Source organism: Arvicanthis niloticus, chromosome 2 (assembly GCF_011762505.2).
Source record: "Arvicanthis niloticus isolate mArvNil1 chromosome 2, mArvNil1.pat.X, whole genome shotgun sequence".
Classification (NCBI taxonomy): Eukaryota; Metazoa; Chordata; class Mammalia; order Rodentia; family Muridae; genus Arvicanthis; species Arvicanthis niloticus.
The window spans coordinates 105,292,168-105,312,725 of record NC_047659.1 but is presented as its reverse complement, the minus strand read 5'-3'; positions in this window follow the sequence as shown (position 1 = coordinate 105,312,725).

Sequence of the window (20,558 nt, the reverse complement as noted above, 5' to 3'; positions counted from 1 at the left end):
ATACCCACTGCACAACCAATGTCATTAAATGTCCATATCACTCTAACAGCCTTTGTCTTCTAATGCGTTCTGTCATGATAGTTCAAGAAGTCCCACAGTTTATGTTACCTCAGAGTAACGAATGCAGATGTGGATTCTTGAAGACACATTGGATTTGGATATTTGAATAATGAAGATTTCCGGAACTTTTGGAGGTAGAATAAATAAATTTTTAATCATGTGATGGCGGTGAGCTTTGGGGGACCAAGGTGGAATGTAATAGTTTGAATATGAAATGTCTTCTACCAGCACATGTGTTGAGTGCTTTGTTACTAAGTGATGGTGGTAATTTGACAGGTAGTAAAATGCTTAGGAAGTAGTAATGGAGGAAACAGGGCACTGGGGCTGTGCCTTTAAGGGTTAACCTAGTCCTAAGTACCTTCCACTCTCCCTGCTTCCTGTCTGACAGAAAGTGAGCAACCTCTGCACCATGCCCCCACTGTCAAGAGGTTCTGCCTCTTTATAGGCCCTAAAATCCACAAAACCAAAAACTATGAACTGAAACCTCTGAAATTGAAGGAAAAAATAAATCTGACCCCCTTTAAGTTTTATGTCAGATATTTTGTAACACCAACACAATGACTTACTAGTATGTTATATTAGTCATTTGAAGCATTTTGAATGAAAAGATCCCAGGTAACTCTATCAGATTTCCATCAGCTGGTGATCCTTTGTCTGAGCCAAAGGTACAGTGTATCTTGTTTGAGCAGGGAAGTGACACAAGATTAGTGTCGTAATGTCCTAAAACTTGACCATTATTTCAAGAAGAATGTGGAAAAATAATACTCAAACATGCAAAACAAGTACGTTTCACTAATACATTTTAGGATAGAGAAAAAGAAGTCTGGGATTAGTCAGGGCTCCAAAATCAAGTACAAAGATCTGTGCTGTTCTTAGATAAAGAGTTTAAGCTTGTCACACTCTCTAAGTAGATCTCAATCTTCCCCATGAAAAACCTCTATTATTAAAATTAAATTGGCAAATTTTTTGTACAGCAAAGAGACACTTGCCATGAATATAAAATGTGAATCTTGAAAAATCATGTTCTTTTGGTTTAAAATTGCATGCTTTGTATTCACTTTTGCTAATTGGGTGTTTAAATTATTTTAAATTAGATAACATATTCACATAGAACACAAAGATACTCAATTTAAAACCTCCATTGTACCCTGTTCTTCTGGTAAATGGATTCACTGATACATGTGCAGAGGAACAGGCATTGTCTTCAGTTATTTTTTAACATTATCTACTTCACGTTTAATGGGTAGTCTTGTCTGCATGTGTCTGTCACATGCATGCAGTACCCATAGATGCCACAAGGGGGTATCTGACCCTTTGGAGCTGAGCTTCAGTGGTTGGTAGCTGACATGCAGATGTTGGGAACCAAACCTGAGTCTTTTGAGAGCAGCAAGTGCTCATAACTGCTGAGCTACCTCTCCACGCACAGCCACTAAACCACTCACATGTACCTTCTAACACTTTTCACAAGTGACAATACTACAACTTGATTTTTTCAATTAATTTGAAAATCTTACAACAACAACAACAGGAAGAGGACCACTCTATCAGTAAAATATCTGAGCCAGTTTTGTAGGGGAGGATGGAAGCAAATACAAACTCAGTTGAGAGGAATGTGAAAATAGTTTCTCTCATGCACATCATCACAACCATTTGCAACTCCATCTCCAGGGGAATCCAACCTCTGACCTGTGTAAGCACCTGCACTTAGGTCCACAAACACATGTGCACATGCACACACACATATATGTGTGTGCCCCACCACAAGACAAGTAAAATGTAGAGTGAAAAATTATAAAGGCCATTTTATGAAATATGTAGACTTTTTCTTTGCCCTTAGACCTGGGCAGAAAAATGCAACTTCCAGAAAGCAGAACTGAATGTAAGATTTTTCACTACCTCAGGACACATTCCAGGTGAAGGACACTGCCCCTGAATCAAGCCTCAAGCAGTAGGCCCACCTATGGGTGGGAGAGGCCCAAGGCAGGAAGACACATTCCTGATTACAGATAAAGATGCTGCCACCTAGGTGGGGCTATAGCCGGAAGATAGTTAATCTGAAATAGTTGGTAATGGCAGGATAGGACACAATGACATGATAAAAACCACATTTTTGAGAAGAATGCAGGGTGATTTCCACATGACACTAACCATTCAGGGTGGGTTTCTCTGGAATGTTTCATTATTCTTATGTTATATATCCTTGGCAACCCCTCACCCCCTCCCCACTCCCCTGGTTTGTGGTTTTTCCCTTTAAAACCCTCCAAGGACTGGATGATGGGGTTGAACCCCACTCCTGTGTGAATGCGTGGTGAGACCCCTGGCTGCCAGGTTTCTTCCCTAATAAACCTCTGCTGATTGCATCCAGGTATGGTTTCTTGTGATCTTTGGGTGGTTGTGATTTCCTGAGACTTGAGGAAGGGTCTCCTGAGTATGGGGGTCTTCAAAAACAGATCTTAAAATATTGAAGCCATAACTTCTGAATAGCTTTTGTATGCTTGACATTGGGACAAATACCATGCTTAAAATTGTTAAAATTTACTATTTATCATTTAGTATACATTTATACTTTCAACAAGGACAGCTATTTAAGTCACCATGAAGATGCTAACTTGAAAAAAGTGATGAAGAAGGGCAGTAAGCAGGGTATGACAGTGAACTACATCCTTTAGTCCCAGCAGTCAGGCAGAAGCAGGTGGATCTATGAGTCTGAGTACAGCCTGGTCTACAAAGCAAGTCCCAGGGACAGCCATGGTTATATGTTCCCTTGTAGGGCCGTGAAGGGATGATTTGGTTCCCCCAATAAAGCACTGGGTTTGAGATAGCCAGAGACCCAACAGGTGACCATGGCCTGTGAGGGACAGCATGTTGTCTCCCCATGCCTCCCCCCCCCCCCCCCCCCCCCCCCCCCCCCGATTCCAGACTCCTCCATGCAGCCTACATTCCCATTAACCTGCACCTTGCAGACACGTTTGGCTCAGAGTAGCTCCTCTCAGAGAGGTTTTACATCACCATCTACAGCTACAGGTAGAGAGAGAGTGTGACTAACAGGCTTCAGCCTGGAGAGATTTTCATATTCATGAGTTATCTAAAGGCCAGGGGGCATAGCTCAATTAAGTTATTCCTCCCAATTCCTCCTCTTTCCCCCTACCTATTTAAGCCAGCTCCCCCTGGCTTTTACGGGTGGGGGAGGGGTGAGGGGGGCACATCCAGACCCAACGACTACACCATGAACAATAAACTTCTTGAAAATCCAGGGATTTTTTTGTATCTTTGGGGCCTGCCGTTGCTAAAGCTTCCAGCTTTTGAAACTTCAGATTTCTCCAGTCTGTGAGACCTTCCTGAAAAGCCTCCAGGACTCTGCCAGTGGAAAGCCTCCTGTGGAAAGCCTCCAGGACTCTGCAGCTCCTGGGCACAGGTCCCCACTGCGGGGACCCGGGGACCCGCCCCACTGTTCCCCCCCCCCCCATATTTCCTGTCTCAAAAAACAAAAAAACAAAAGAAGAAGAAAGAGAGGTGGTTAAAAATCAAGCAATGCCTTAAGAAACAGCATATGTTTTGAAACTTCTGTTCCTTGGAAACTCAATGTCAAAACATTCCCACAGAAATTGATACCTATGTGTCTTAGTTAGGATCTCTATTGCTGTGATAAAACACAATGTTTTTTTTTTTAAAAAAAAAAAAAAAAAAGGCAACTTGGGGAGGAAAGGGTTTAGCTTACACTTCCAGGTAACATTCCATCCCTGAGAGAAGTTACAGCAGGAACTCAAGCAGTCAAGGACTGGAGGCAGGAACTAGAGAAGTCATGGAGGAGTGCTGCTTACTGGCTTGCTCATCATTGCTTGCTCAGCCTGCTTGCTTATAGAACCCATGCCCAGCAGCCAAGGGGTGACACTGCCCACAATGAACAGTGCCAAGGACCAGCCTTGGCTTGGAGAGGAGTCCTGAGAAAGGGATGTTTGGGAGAGCTGAAAGAAACAACTCAAATGTCACTGAGGTGAGTGCAAGCTGACAGACTTGTGTTCAAAACAGCCCTCCAGAGATCACCAGACAGCTTACCTCTATAGACCAAAGCCCAGTCTTTTATTTGCATATCAATTCAATCATCCACCTCAGGTTCCCTTTTGATTATTCTATGAATTGTCATTTTATGACCTTAGTTCCTTTATTCTTAGAAAGCACAGAAAGTACACTTAAAAAAAATAAAGACAAATCAATTTAGAGATCTGCCTGCTTTTGTAAGCACAGACAACAAACTAACTGGGTGGGATCTCACTCTAAGATCACCATTTCCACCATGCCTGGACCTCTGTCCCAGGCTGACCTTGAACTTAGAATCTTCCTGCTTTTGTACGCACACAATAAACTTAGCTGAGTGGGATCTTGCTCTAGGATCACCACTCCTTAAATCTCTCTGTCTTTTTTAAAAATCTCCCTAAATCTCTTTATCTGTTTCCTAAATATCTTTCTGACAAGCTGGCTCACAGTACAACTACCCCTGTTCCTTTAGGTCTGAGAAGCTTCTCATATTGCATCCTTATATTTTGCATAGTTGAGAAATTATATATTCTTGAACTCTTGTTTTCAGAGTTCATTCTCCCAGCTTTAAGGGTTTTCCTGAAGGTCATAGCATTTACCATTTTGCTATTAGACACACCTTTACCTCCTAGACTCATGCTGTTTCTAATTATCATGGAGTCACTAAATTTGGCAGGGAAAATATTTCCAAAAGGAGGGACATTAAGTAAATTATGCACATCACTGTAAAAACAAGCCTCACACGGAGCAACAATGAACACTCACGGAGGTCCATGCCCTGTCAGCTCTGCTTCACAGGCAGGAACAATGTCAAGCTATCACTTGCTTGGGCCATGCAAGACTCAGCAAAACTGGGCCCTTCTGCATTAATCATTAATCAAAAAAAAAAAAAAAGAAAGAAAAAAAAAGAAAAGAATAAACACAGATTTTCCCACAGGCCAATCTGATGGAGGCATTTTCTCAACTAAAAGATTCCTTGTTCTCAAATGAATCTAGCTGTATCAAATTGACATAAAAGTAGCCAGCACAGTATAATGTTTAAAGAAAAGAACAATCTGTTCTTAGAAATTTGTCTTAGAAAAGACGAAATGTTCTTAGAAATGATCAAATATATATAAGTGTGTGATCTTGTTGGCATATTAAAATTTGCCTTTCAAAATGGTGTCATCTAGCAATGTGTATCAAAGCCCAGGACTTGGATGAGTCTTTGATTTCTTGCTGTGCTGAGGAAGAGTCAGTTTTCCCCTTTCACTCTTGAGTGGAGGCTGGGTTTGGGAAAAGAGGTAATGAGGTTGTATTTTACAGATGCATGCCTGTGAGGGAATAGGGTGTGTGTGTGTGTGTGTGTGTGTGTGTGTGTGTGTGTAAGAGATAGAGAGAGAGAAAGAGAGAGAAGGAGAGAGAGAGAAAGAGAGGGAGAGAGAGAATGGAAGGGAAGGAAAAGAGAGGGAACATGGGAGGGAAGAAGGGTAATTTCTCCAAATATTCTAAGTATACAAGTTATTCTCAAGATCTCTCTCTCTCTCTCTCTCTCTCTCTCTCTCTCTCTCTCTCCCTCTCTTTCTCAGGTTAACAGTTCATTTCATGATATGTGAGATACAAGTTTGGTTGTTGAACGTGACTTTGTAGTGTAGTGTCCATAGTAGAACCATATGGTTTGTTCTTTCCTGTGAATCATGAACACAAAAATCTGAGCTTTGATACCTAAGTAGCACTCATTAGCAAACTGATATATGATAATTTACCACACTGGCTCAGCACATATCTTAAGATTTAGTGTTTAGTGTGGTGACTGAATTCTTTCTATGGGTCTTTTGTGGCTATCACTGTTGTGAAGTGGGGTGGTGTTGAACATGCAATGCTGCCTAGGCTGGCCTTGAATTTTAGATTCTCTTAGCTCAGCCTCCTGCATGATTAGATTTTGGGCATCCATGTTGAGACTTTTCTTAGATCTTTTAAAGAAATAAAAGAATTAGGTTAACAAAACATATTTTATTGCAAAACCTATTTTTATGGCATAGTTCACTGTGGGCAGTGTCACCCCTTGGCTGCTGGGCATGGGTTCTATAAGCAAGCAGGCTGAGCAAGCAATGATGAGCAAGCCAGTAAGCAGCACTCCTCCATGACTTCTCTAGTTCCTGCCTCCAGTCCTTGACTGCTTGAGTTCCTGCTGTAACTTCTCTCAGGGATGGAATGTTACCTGGAAGTGTAAACTAAACCCTTTCCTCCCCAAGTTGCCTTTTTAAAAACAAAACAAAACCAAAACCATGGTGTTTTATCACAGTAAACTTGAAAGTGTTCAGATTCAAATAAGTTTAAGAATTCAAGTAAATTTTAGAATCATCTTCAACCAATCTCTCTAGACAGGTTTCTACAGTGGCAAAGGACTGAAAAAAACAAGTGTGATCTATGCAAATATAACGCTATTCTGAGTGTTAGCATAGTCACCATATTTATCTTGATTGTCTGTAGATGCTACATCCAACTTGAGTACTCTAGACTTAGAGAGTTTTTCACTCATGTCTAAAATATTTGGAAGGGAAATTTTTAATTTTGTACAACTATTCCAGAGAAACCACTGCATGAAGCAAGCATATTCTTGTTGTTAAAATAGAAAAAAAAAAAAGAAGAAAATTACAGATGGAAGCATTGTTCTCAGAAGTTAGCAAAGATGCAAAAACCTTCGGCCAATATTGTCAAACTACATCAAGACATAAAAGGACACAATACTGTGACTAATTTGCTTTTCCCAGCCTTGCCTTAAAAATAAAAGATTGCTTAAATTTTAGAATAAAGTATCTGTAACTTAACACAGTATACACTTAAAAGAAAAAAAAATCAAGTTACTTTTACAAGATGCAGAAAAAAATTGGTTAAAAACCCACCCATTCCTGGCAAGAAGTTTCTGGGGAACTCTAAACAGAGGAGCATAGTTCAATCTAATTAATGAGTATTTATTTTTTAAAGATGTATTTATTTATTTTATGTATATGTGTACACTGTAGCTGTCTTCAGACAGATCAGAAGAGGACATCAGATCCTATTACAGATGGTTGTGAGCCAGCATGTGGCTGCTGGAAATTGAACTCAGGACCTCTGGAAGAGCAGTCAGTGCTTTTGACCACTGAGACATCTTTCCAGCTCTTAATGAGTATTTATAAACATCCCATATTTTATAACAATATTAAAACACATAACCAACACCATGACAAAAGATAATGACAGAACCTACACTATAAAACCATTCTACTCTGTCAAGTTTGAACTGGCTATCTAAAGGGGCACAATAAAAATTAAGTTGTATTAAAACCAACAAACAAGATATAAATTCCTCATTATTTATTTAGGATAAACTAACAGACAAAACATGTAGAAAACGTGTGTAGCAAATTAGCACAAGTCCAATGGCTTAAAATGACACGCGTAACGGGTTCACTTTGTGTGGCTGGGAGCCACAGAATGGCAGGAATAATTTGCTGCTGATGTTCTCAGTATTACAGGAGTTCTCACAGTCCTTTTCCAAGCTTTAAGATTGCTTCAGGGGCTGGATTGCTATGGCTGAGGACTGCAGTGCTCAGCTGCCAGAGGTTAGACCATTCAGTGTGTGCTTGCTTGCTTCCTGCAGGCAAGCAGAAGAATGCCTCCTCAGGAAAAGCCTAGTCTCTCTCCTTTCAAATCATTCAAAGCCTTATCTGCATAAAATGAATTTTATTCATTTGTCCAGTGTGTGTGTGTGTGTGTGTGTGTGTGTGTGTGTGTGTGTGTGTGTGTGTTAGGGATTGAATCCAGGACATTAGATCTGCTCTACCACTTAGCTGCATTTTCAGCCAAAACATTTCAGTTTGATTAACTAAAAATCAAATAATTGAAATCCATCATAATAACTGAAAAATACTGTTACTTTTGCCATCTAGCTCTACCTAAGGACAGGGTACTGTCTCATTCTTCTTGAAGGCCTGCTCACACTCAAGGGATGCATTAACACACAGTGGAAAGTACAGGGAGGGGCTGTCTTAGAACTCTTCCCGCTACAGAGGCTCAGGTATTAATAGAAAAAAAAAATCAATAACCATTTAGCCAGGTAGGTGTATACAAAATTTACATTTCAGGTTATTTGTATTTTTAAGAGCTAGTAAGTGAATTTTAAAAAATTAAAGAAATTAGTTAAAGTGTTTATTTAAGATAGAATGATTATTATTAAATATGACAGAAATGATGATATCCCTGTAGAGAAAAATAGAAAATTTGAGTACTATTAACAGTTTCAACAGGAATAGTCTGGAAATTCATAGAAAAGATAGATAATAAAATAGCTCCAAAATCTGTAAGAATATAATATAATAATGATGTTGGCAGAGAATTTCAAGAGAGCTTGTTATTGACTCTGTCATATGGTTATTGGTGATCACTTTGAAGATGAAAAAGAGCAAACAGGTCAAAAAATAAATACAAAATGCATAGTTTGAGGAGAAAAGGAGCACCAGCAAATGTAATGTTCAAAGTAAGTCTATTTAGTGTGAGGAGCCGCATTTGCCATTAAAAGATGGCACAGGCTTCTGCTTCCTGGTTCTTCACGGAAGCTTTACTTGAGAATGCACCTGCGCATGGCGCGAAAACCGAGTATGACAATTGGATGAAAGATTTGAGCCAATGAGGGATCTGCACGTCTCCCAAAGCTCTATTTAAGCAGCGGGCTTTCTGAGCTCGGTGTCCTTCACCTTTTCTCCATCTTGAAGAGCTGTTCAATAAATGCTGTCAGAAGAATCCTGAGTGTGGCGTTCTCCTTAACGGCGAGGCTGCGCACTACAATTTAGTGTTCAAGGAAATAAACCATTTAAAGAAAGGCCTGTTTCAAAATGGAATAAAGGGAGTGGCAACATCAGGGCAAGACCCTCTCAGCTCAGTTTCTACCTTGTGAAAAGAAACTGAAGAAAAACTTAAGCAATTGAAGGAAACCATTAGTGATAGAAAGCTGATAAAAATGCAATTGAATGAGGGAGCCAAGTTCCAGCCCTAGAATATCAGAATGCAAATCTCTCAGCTATTTCTCCAGAACAATGCCTGCCTATATGTGTTCAAGCTCCCCCCCATGATGATAATGGACTAAACCTCTGAAACTATAAGCCAGCCCCTATTTAAATGCTTTCCTTTATAAGAGTTGCCTTTGTCTTGATGTCTCTTCACAGCAATAGAACACAAAGACATTTGATAATCCAGTAGAAAAAACATGAGCAAAAATACATTGAACGAGTTCTCATTAGAGAAGAGATATTGACAAATAACTATTTGTAGAGGCTTATAACCTCCTTTAAGATGAAATAGATAAAAATTAAAATGTCAATAATTTAACTGTACAAAATCACTAGATTAGTAGAACTGAAGTTCTAATGGTATGGTATACCATTATGGAGATGTTATTTGACAAAGGTTTCCATACACAGCTGATAGATGTATAAACCAGTGCATCTATGTTGGTGAGGTTGCGATAGGTTCTTTCAATCCTTTATACATAGTGGAGAAACTTGGTATGTATGTCTTCTATAGTTCGTGTACATCAATCATCATAGCAACACTGTCTGAACTCATGAAACAATAGAAACAATAGGAACACCAATCTACATTAAAATGGATCTGCAAATTATGTTTTATACCGTAGTATGCAGAATTTATATGGAGAGATCATAGTCATATTCACTGAAATAGGTAAGCTGGAAAGACAGTTAGGTAAGAGATGTAAATGCTACAGAATGTCTAATGAGGGGCTAGTGGTGTATTTATAAAGAAGATAAAGTGAGGGGGAATATGTTCTATGAAGGTGTCGTCAGGTATGGGGGAAGAGAGTGCCTTGGTGGGCCCATGCTGAGGCATCCCTTCCCCCTGAGGGACCAGCCACATGATGGTATAGAATAGAATAGAGTTTTTTTAATGGCATGGGGAGGGAAGTTAAGAGGGTAGTAGAGGCAGAGAAAGAGAGAGAGAGAGAGAGAGAGAGAGAGAGAGAGAGAGAGAAGAAGAAGAAGAAGAAGAAGAAGAAGAAGAAGAAGAAGAAGAGGAGGAGGAGGAGGAGGAGGAGGAGGAGGAGGAGGAGGAGGAGGAGGAGGAGGAGAAGAAGAAGAAGAAGAAGAAGAAGAAGAAGAAGAAGAAGAAGAGGAGGAGGAGGAGGAGGAGGAGGAGAAGAAGAAGAAGAAGAAGAAGAGGAAGAGGAAGAAGAAGAAGAAGAAGAAGAAGAAGAAGAAGAAGAAGAAGAAGAAGAAGAAGAAGAAGAAGAAGAAGAAGAAGAAGAGGAGGAGAAGAAGAAGGAGAAGGAGAAGGAGAAGGAGAAGGAGAAGGAGAAGGAGAAGGAGAAGGAGAAGGAGAAGGAGAAGGAGAAGAGGAGGAGGAGGAGGAGGAGAAGTAGAGGCCAACCATGAGCATATGGAGGGAGGGGAGGGGAAGAGAGGACAGAGCAAAAGCAAGAGAGCAAGAGAGGAAAAAGAAACAGAGCAAGAGAAGAAGGAGGGGGCAGGCAGCCCCTTTTATAGTGGGTCAGGCCTACCTGGCTGTTGCCAGGTAACTGTGGGGTGGAGCTTAGACAGAATGCTAACAGCTAGAGAGACAGTTGGGCAGCTCCCAACTGTCTATAACTCCACTTCTAGGACATCTGATGTCTCTGGTGTCTGAGGTCATTACACACACACACACACACACACACACACACACACACAAACATTTAAAATTAATACATATATTTTTAAAATGAAAAATATTTTAAAATGAAAAGTATATATCTCAGCAGCAGAATAGTCTTGGGTGTATGCACAGCATCATACAGATGGATCAAGTGAGAGAGCAAGAGATCTAATTTTAGCTTTTGGAGGAATCTGCTTACTGATTTCCACAGTGGCTACACTAATTTGCACTCCCACCAACAGTGAATAATTGTTTTTCTTTCTTCACATCCATCATCCATAGCAGCATTTGTCATCAATTGATTGTGTGTGTGTGTGAACTTAGTCATTCTAGCTAGAAAAGATAAAATCTCAAAGTTGTTATTTGATAACTAAAAATGTTGAACATTTTAAAAAATATTTCTTATACATTTGTATTTCATTTTTTGAGAACTTTCTACACAGTTCCAATTTTTTTGTTTCCTACTTATTTTTTGTTCATTAGTTTTTTGTTCTTGATATTGAGTTTTTTGAGTTTTCTCTGTGAAAGCTACAACAAGGCATGGCAAGATATGTATCTTGGCTCAACGGTGGCCCAAATATTATGGGAATAACCAACCACTTTCTGATTAGATTTGAGGTCAATTCCTCAAGATAGAAGCTATATCTAGTATGATTATTTGTCGGGAGCCGACTTTTAGCAGAAAGCGGCTAGAAAGCAGCTATCATCTTTGCAGCCATCTCGAGCCATATACCCTGACATGAGACTTGTTTTTCAACACCCTACAACAGCTGAGCACACTCTGATAAACATTTTGTTTATCCACATATCTTGTTTTGCTGTTTAGTGCCCCCAGCTGCAAGGTGCACGTGCTATCCACGCCATACACGCCTGTAAGGCTTACGTCATATCCACACCTACAAGGCACGTGACAAAGTGTATAAATACCCTGACTTCCCTTCAGAGCAAGAGACAATAATCAAGAGGAGAGACGATAAGAGAAAAGGGAGACACAATAAAGGAGACTTGAGACTTGATTAGAACCTCTGTCTTGTATCCATTCTTCCTGTCTCTTCCCTTTTATCCCCACTCTCTCTCTTGCTAGGCCCTGACCCATGGACTGGAGCAACAGGGCAGGCCGTGACTTTTTGGCCCCAAAGCGTGGGGCAGAACGGTCTGTAACACAGTGGCCGCCAAGCCCGGCAGTATGGGCCTTGACAATTATTAGTACCAATAATCTGTGACTGACTGGGTCTCAGCACCATTGAGAGGAAAAAGTAGATAGGAGCCCCCAACCCTAACCAAGAAGTGATCCCTGTTAACAACCAGATGCAAAGGAAAAATCAGTTTTCTCCATTGGAGTTGTAAGAATGTAATTTCAGGTCTCAGCTTGAACTTAAAATTAAAAGATCCTTAAGTTTGAGTTTTGGCTTACACTCAAATATTAGTTGCCCCAGAGGCACATCCTGGGAGGAGCACCTTCCAAAGACTCAAACAAATATTCCAGGAAGAAGGGCCCAAGATAAGAGTTTATCAAGGAAATGAGCCCTTAACACAGTAAACTAGGGTAAACAGAAGCCACTTAAGCTGACCCTCCTTGTTGTAAAGATAAGGTGCAAATTTGAGTTATCTAGAAACTGGGCCTGGGAACCGCTGTTTAAAGTCCTTTATGAAAACAAACAAACAAACAAACAAACAAAAAAATGGGCGGTGGTGGCTCATGCCTTTAATCCCAGCACTTGGGAGGCAGAGGCAGGCAGATTTCTGAGTTCGAGGCCAACCTGGTCTACAGAGTGAGTTCCAGGACAGCCAGGGATACACAGAGAAACCCTGTCTTGAAAAAAGCAAAAATAAATAAATAAATAAATAAATAAATAAAATCCTTTATGGTCAAAGAAGTAATTAACTGTCCTTGTGAACTCTGTAAAAATGGTATATAAGCTGCCCTTAACTTTAGTTAGGGGTTCTTCTTGCTTGGATGCAAGGGAACCCCAGTGCCCTGGTTATTATCAATTTATCAATAAACCTCATGTTATTGCAGAGAGTCCCATCTGTGGGTGTTTTTGTGGGAGTGCATACTCTGGTTTTGGATCTTTAGGTCCAACAGAGTCTCACTGGAGATAGATATATATCACCTAAGAGTAAACCTTGTGCCCAACAGTAGGTGGCCAACACAAAACAAACTCTCATTGGTGTTTTTGTAGTGTTTTGTTTGTTTGTTTGTTTTTCTCATTGCTTTGTTTGAACTTTTTGTCAAACTTATGTTTTGTTGAATTTTTATTGTTTCCAATTTTGAGTTTTTATGGGGTTTGTTTCTGTGTATGTGTGTCTCTGTGTGTATGTGTTTCTTGTAAGTTTTTATTACTTATTTATATTCTGGATTGTTTGTTTTTTCTTGCTTGTTTTTGAAAGAGAAAGAAGGCATGGAGTTGGGTGGGTGAGGAAATGGGGGAATGTCTAGGAGGAGAAGAGTGAGAGGAAACCATGATTAAAATATATTGTATAAATTTTCAATTACCAAGAAAAAGAATCTGCAGCTGGCTAGATGATAAGCTATAGGAGAGAACCTTCTACCATTGCCTTGCTAAATGGACATATTATTAAATTGACTATTAATGACCTATAGTTACCTTCATAGATTAGTGCATCACAGATATCCCACCAGAGAAACTTCTTTTAGCAGTAAGTGGTGATTAGCACAGAGACTGTCAGTTGGTCAAGAGGTAGAAAATATGATGTTAGGCCCTAAATGGAACATCTAGGCATTATCACAGAAAAATATGCAAAAAGATGGTAAGAGCTGGGGCAATGGGTAACTACAATAAAACAGTATTTTCTAGACATAATAGGACAGTTACATATGTGAAGAGACAATACAGTTACTATCCTGCATACATAAGACCTGCACTAGTTCAAGGCAAACAAAAATCCAGCATGGTGGCTTGACCTGGATGAATAATTCTTTAGTGACAGAGTCCTGAGTAGGAGGGGCCAGGAGATCAGAGACAAAGGAACTAGAACAGGTAGGATCAGGGGTCTTGCACAAGCTATGTCTTACACCAAACATATTATTATTAACCAAGCAGTTGATTAAGAAGTACAGTATCTTATATACTATTTGCAGAGTGGGGATGAGGGTGGAACAGAGTTAGCAGAAAGCTATCATACAATGGGATGAACTCAGCAGGAGGCTAATAAAGTGGTGTTGCACCAGGGAGACACAGAATATAGAGACATAGCACACAATGGCCTTGGGACTGATAACTCCAGTCTCTTCAGGGGGAAGCCAAGTTCCCAGACACTAAAACTTTAGCTTCTCTAAGCTGGGTCCCAGCCTCAGACCAGGCCTTGCCAAGTCTGTTCCTGGGCAAGGACATTTACCTGAATTCCTTTTGTTCTTTCAACAGGCCCCCTGAGAAAGCCTTTAATTGGCCTGGTGGGGTGGGGTGAACAGGGGTGGGGTGGGATGTAAAATGTCTTATTCATAGCTGAGGAGCTATTATTATTGGCAAATGATACCTGCTAGAAAAGGGACACCCAGTGTTCTTTAAGAATATAGCTTCTAGTAAAACAACTACATTTCCATGGATAGCCTCCCCAAGCATAAATTGGAATCAATAGTTTTACAACTACAGTAACAACAACAACAACAACAACAACAGCAACAAGAACAACAAAAACCCACAAAGCTAACAGGTTAGGGAAGGGATTTTGGAGGAATAAGAGAGATGAATATGATCAAAATGCTTTGACAAAGAATTAATATATTTTTAAAATAAAAAATTTAATAAAAGTATTATATTCATATAAAATTCCATATATAGGAAATTGAAGACAAGCAAAATACTTGGGCAGTACTAAGGATTTCTACAAACTGTGAAGACAGGCCCATAACTAATTGCCACATAAATAGAGACTGTAGGAATTTCAGGTCTCAGTTTAAACTTAAAATTGAAAGAATCTCAGGTTTCCGTTTAAACTCAAAAATTAACTGCCCCAGGACACATGCTGGGAGGAGCCAATTCCAAAGACTTACATACACATTCCAGGAGAAGGGCCCAGGATAAGAAGTAATCAGGAAGCTGGGCCCTTAATGTACTAAACCTGGGTAAACAGAAGCCACTTAGCTAACACTCATTGTTATAAAGATAATGTGCAAATCTGAGTTACCTAGAAACTGGGCATCGGAATGGCTGTTTGAGATCAGCTTTTGTGGTTATTGTTTAAGAGGTAATTGTAAAACTGCCCTCGTGAAAATGGTATAAAAACTGCTCTTAGCTTTGTCTTGGGGTTCCTCTTGCCTGCATGTGAGGGAACTCCAGTGCACTAGTTATCAATAAAACTCTTTTTATTGCATCGAATCGAATCTGCTGTCCATGAGTGCTTCTGCGGGAGTGCGTTCCCCAGTTTGGATCTTAGAGTCCAATAAGACAAAGATATCTTCCAGAAGGGATGCAGGGCCTGGTGATTGGAAGAACCAGGTGGGGTGCCTCAGTGGTGCTGGTAATGTTCCATGCCTTCACCTACATGTTCTCTATGTGTAGACATGTTTGTGTGCAATACAAAGTTTCTTTTGACTTTTCGGCATTGTGTTCATTGATAGTTTTCTGTCATCATGGGATATTCAATAGCATCTTTGGCTTCTGCCCACCACATACTCATAATACTTCTTACTCCTAGTGTTCTCCCAAAATGTTCCAGTCATTGCTAAATGTACTTCCACCCAGGAAGAGTAAAGTCACCTCCTTTGTAGTAGAAGACTCTTGTTCCCATAGTTTCTGATGAAAATTTATCAACATAAGAATGGTTCTTACTCCTGCACAATGGGAACAATATATACAATGTTCAGGATCTTCTTATATAGGTAAAGAATGGTGTTCTTTCACTCAGGAAGCATTTCTGTTGTTCATCCAAATCCCAGATGTAATATCACCTCTGTTTCCTAGCTCTTTTATCTATTGGGGACTTTAGAAGCCACTTAATTTACAAAAGAGGAAATTTTAATCATGTATTAAGTGATTTGATGAAAATTTTATTTTTGTGGCAGAATATAAGATAAGTAATTATGAAAAAGTGATAATGTTTTTAAAATAAACATTGTTGGGAGCCGACTTTAAGCAGAAAGTGGCTAGAAAGCAGCTATCAACTTAGCAGCCATCCTGAGCCATATACCCTGATAGAGACTTGTTTTTCAACAGCCTACAACAGCTGAGCACACTCTGACAAACATCTTGGTTATCCCACATAGCTTGTTTTGCTGTTTAGTGACCCCAGCTGCATGGTGCATGTGGTAAAATGTCTTTACCTGTGTTCTCCTGCTTGTGCTTATAAATACCCAGGATTTCCTTGTAAGAGGGTCAATAGAGTCAATAGGAGGAGAATATAGTCTATGGGAGACAGTAAATGAGACTTGACTACAGACCCTCTGGCTTGTCTCTATTCTTTGAGTCTCTTCCCCTTCTTCCTCCCACTCTCTCTCTTGCTAGACCCTGACCCTCGGACTGGAGCAGCAGATCAGTCCAGGATATTTTGACCCCCAAAGTGGGGCAGAGAGGGCCGCAACATTTTTGGTGCTCAACGAGAGGCAGCGGGAATGAGAGACCCAGTGAGGGACGTTACTGGAAGAAGGATCTGCTGATTGCCGCAGGAATCTGCTGTTTTGAGAAAGGTATAATGAAAATGGGGCAAGAAATAAGTCAGCCTGAACTCAACTCTCTGTTTTTGTTTTGTTGTTTGCTGCTCACGTGTGTTAATTGCCTGTTTTTGTTTCATTGTTTGAATGCTGTCTTTCATGTTCAAAATAAAAAGAAAGGTATATATCCAAAATTAGAATCCAAAAAACAACCAAAGGTTGATAACAATTTGTCAGAGCCAGATTGTGTTGACCTAGAGGAAGAGAAAGTCAAATATTATGACCCTGAATGTTCCTCTTCCCAAAGTCCCTCTCTCAATGCACCTCAGCCTCCAAAGGCTCCTGCTGTGGAGACAGTGGTTGTAGATCCCAGAAAGGAGTTACAGGACAACATTTCTATTCTTAAACAACCAATAGAATTGGAAAAAGAGTATCATGACTTAATTAATCAGGTACAAAAATTAAGGACAGGGAAGAGGTCTCGAGAGGCCAACTGCGAAAATCCCCGGGATTTTCACGTTCCTCAACCCAGCGTCCAAAGACCGTCTCTGTCTTCTAGCTTTAGTTTAGCCACAGATCAGCCAGAGGAGGGAGAGGCTGAGGCTTTTCCTGTGTCAGAGACCAGAGACGCTCAAGGGGTTCCTTGGAGACATCACATAGGGTTTAATTTTCAAATTATTAAAGAATTTAAAAATGCCGTATCTCAATACGGCGCCACTGCTCCCTTTACTCTTGCAATTTTAGAGTCTATTGCAGAGGAGTGGCTAACTCCTAGTGATTAGAATACGTTACCGAGGGCAGTTCTTAGCGGTGGAGACTATCTTATTTGGAAATCAGAGTATCATGAGAATTGTAAAGAGACAACTAGGAGAAATATTCAGGCAGGCAATGGTTGGTCCTTTGATGCCTTAGTAAGAGAAGAGCAATTTGCTTCTAGTGATGACCAGACGCAATATGACCCAGGCTTATTCGCTCAAATTCAAAATGCAACCATGAAGGCTTAGCATAAACTCCCGGTAAAGGGAGGCCCTGGTGCATCTTTAACAGCAAGGGCCTGATGAACGATTTTTTGACTTTGTTCATCGATTAATGACAATAGCAGGGAGGATTTTTGGTAATGCAGAGGCAGGTGTAGATTATGTGTAACAACTTGCATATGAAAATGCCAATCCTGCCTGCCAAGTGGCCATTAGACCTTATAGGAAAAAGACAGATCTTACAGGGTATATCAGACTCTGTTCTGACATAAGTACCTCTTAACAACAGGGCTTAGCTATGGCAGCTGTCATGCAAGGACAATCTGTAAGAGATTTTTTGGCAAATAGATTCAGAAAGGCATGTTTTAAATGTGGCAAGCCTGGACACTTTGCAAGAGATTGGAAGGCAGAAAATGAGTTAAGCCAGAGACAGCCCAGAAAACAGCCTGAGCTCTGCCCACTTTGCAAACGTGGAAGGCATTGGGCTAGTAAATGTAGGTCCAAAAGAGATGCACAAGGAAACACTCTTTCCCATAATCAGAGAAATGAGAACAGGGGCCAGCTCCATGCCCCGAACCAACATAAGCCAAAACAAGCTTATGGAGCAGTCAATTTCATACCAGCAAACACGAATCCCTTTCTGAACTGAGTTGAGCAACACCAGGAAGCGCAGGACTGGACCTCAGTTCTGCCACCCACACAGTATTAACCCCAGAAATGGGACCTCAGGCCTTACCCACTAGAGTGTTTGGACTGCTTTATATAAATGTGTTTGGCCTGATAGTGGGAAGAAGCAGTACTACTATGCAGGGACTACAAATTTTTCCTGGAGTTATAGACAATGATTATCAAGGTGAGATTAAGGTAATGGCCAAGGCAATTCAGAATATAGTCACCATTCCTACTGAAAGGAGGATAGCGCAACTATTGTTACTTCCATTGTTCCCTACTAATCACAAATATAAGAATCCTAAAAGAGAGGATCAAGGCTTTGGTTCCTCTGATGCATACTGGGTACAGCCTATAGTTAAACAAAAACATATGATGACAATTTGGCTTGATGGAAAGGCATTCCAAGGCTTGGTTGATACAGGAGGTGATGTGACTATCCTAAAACAAGGTGATTGACCTGCCACCTGGCCTTTGACCCCAACCTTAACCAACTTAAGGGGTATTGGCCAAAGTCAAAACCCACAACAAAGCTCTAAGGTGCTAATGTGGAAAGATAAAGAACAAAATACAGGAAATATACAACCCTATGTTATCTTAGGCCTTCCCATGAATCTCTGGGGTCAAGATCTGTTATCCCAGTTGGGATTGATTATGTGCAGCCCTAATGAAGTCTGAAGGAAAATCTGCTGCAGACAGATTCTCTGGCATCCTGATACCAAAAAGAATTTTGCAACAGTCCTCTGGAAAGACCCATTAACTGGAACCTGGAATGGGCCAGATCCAGTGCTGATCTGGGGAAGAGGTTCTTTTAGCATATATTTTCAAATGGCAGATGCTGCACGCTGGTTGCCAGAGAAACTGATTATACAAGTACACAACAATAACAAATCCAGGGAGGAGTAAACCCCCTAAGAAGCGTATTTTTTTTCTTTGCAGAAAACATGAAGGCCTTCAAACTGGAACAGATCAACGAGCAAACCTGACTTGGGAAGTTCTCAGTGCTGAAGTAGACATCAACACCCGCATCTTCAGGGTGGCTCTATCGGACTCTTGATTCCCTGACTTATGATTTAGTGGGGAACATTGTTTAGACCCAGGAGAAAACTCAGTACCACAGTTACTATAGTTATTTATTGGGTTTGAGATTTCCTTATTTGTTTTGTTATGATCAGTTCTGCATTTCTGTGTGTTGCCCTTAAAAATTAGTGTTGCTTTTATACTGACTATTCAGGCATTGTTAAGTCTCTTGGATTCATGCTGTTCAACAGACTGATGGCTTTTGTACAACAGATAGATGCTATTCAAATGAAACCCATACAGGTTCGCTATTACAGGCTGGAAGTAGGGGACTCTGAAACCTCTGTCATCAAGACTGCTGAGGATTAACCCCTAACTTACTCACTAAGCCAGATAGTCAATGACGGGTAAGAGAACATATCGAGACCCTTGCCCCTAAAAAGGAAGGCCTCACAATCCTAAGACAGGAGCTCAACCAATGGCTGTTGAGTATCCAAGGACAGGAAAGGGATGCTGGGGTCCTTTGTTCCAACCTAAGGCAGGCATGGTTTCCCTAAGTTTTCCCAGCCTTCCCTTTTGAAAAATATTTAAAAAGGGGGACCTGTTGGGAGCCAACTTTAAGCAGAAAGTGGCTAGAAAGCAGCTATCAACTTAGCAGCCATCCTGAGCCATATACCCTGATAGAGACTTGTTTTTCAACAGCCTACAACAGCTGAGCACACTCTGACAAACATCTTGGTTATCCCACATAGCTTGTTTTGCTGTTTAGTGACCCCAGCTGCATGGTGCATGTGGTAAAATGTCTTCACCTGTGTTCTCCTGCTTGTGCTTATAAATACCCAGGATTTCCTTGTAAGAGGGTCAATAGAGTCAATAGGAGGAGAATATAGTCTATGGGAGACAGTAAATGAGACTTGACTACAGACCCTCTGGCTTATCTCTATTCTTCGAGTCTCTTCCCCTTCTTCCTCCCACTCTCTCTCTTGCTAGACCCTGACCCTCGGACTGGAGCAGCAGAGCAATCTGGGATATTTTGACCCCCAAAGTGGGGCAGAAAGGGCCGCAAAATTTTGGTCGCCCAAAGTGGGGCAGCTCGGGCCTCAACAAAAGATCAAATAACTTATCTATTTCTGGGCCTTTGACATAGGAAAACTGCTATTTTTTAAGAATTGGTAGATTTATTTTTATTGTTTGAAACAGGAGTAGGCATTAAAAACTTGTCAGTACAACATGCTTAATATTGCAGGTACTGTTAATACGTGTTGTCTTTTATTTAGCTATACTTGAGGGAAGAGAAGAGTGTTGTGATTCATCAGAGTTTAGGGCTACACTTGAGGGAAGAGAGGAGTGTGGTGATTCATCAGGGTTTAGGCACAGCTGTAAATCTGCTGTGAAACAGAGAAAAAGTTATATTGGAAAGAGGATCATTGCCACAGCCAAAACACCTGTGTTAACTTGGATGACTAAAAGCTCGGGGTGTGTGTGAGTGTGTGAGCAGATGCAAGCAGACACTCAAC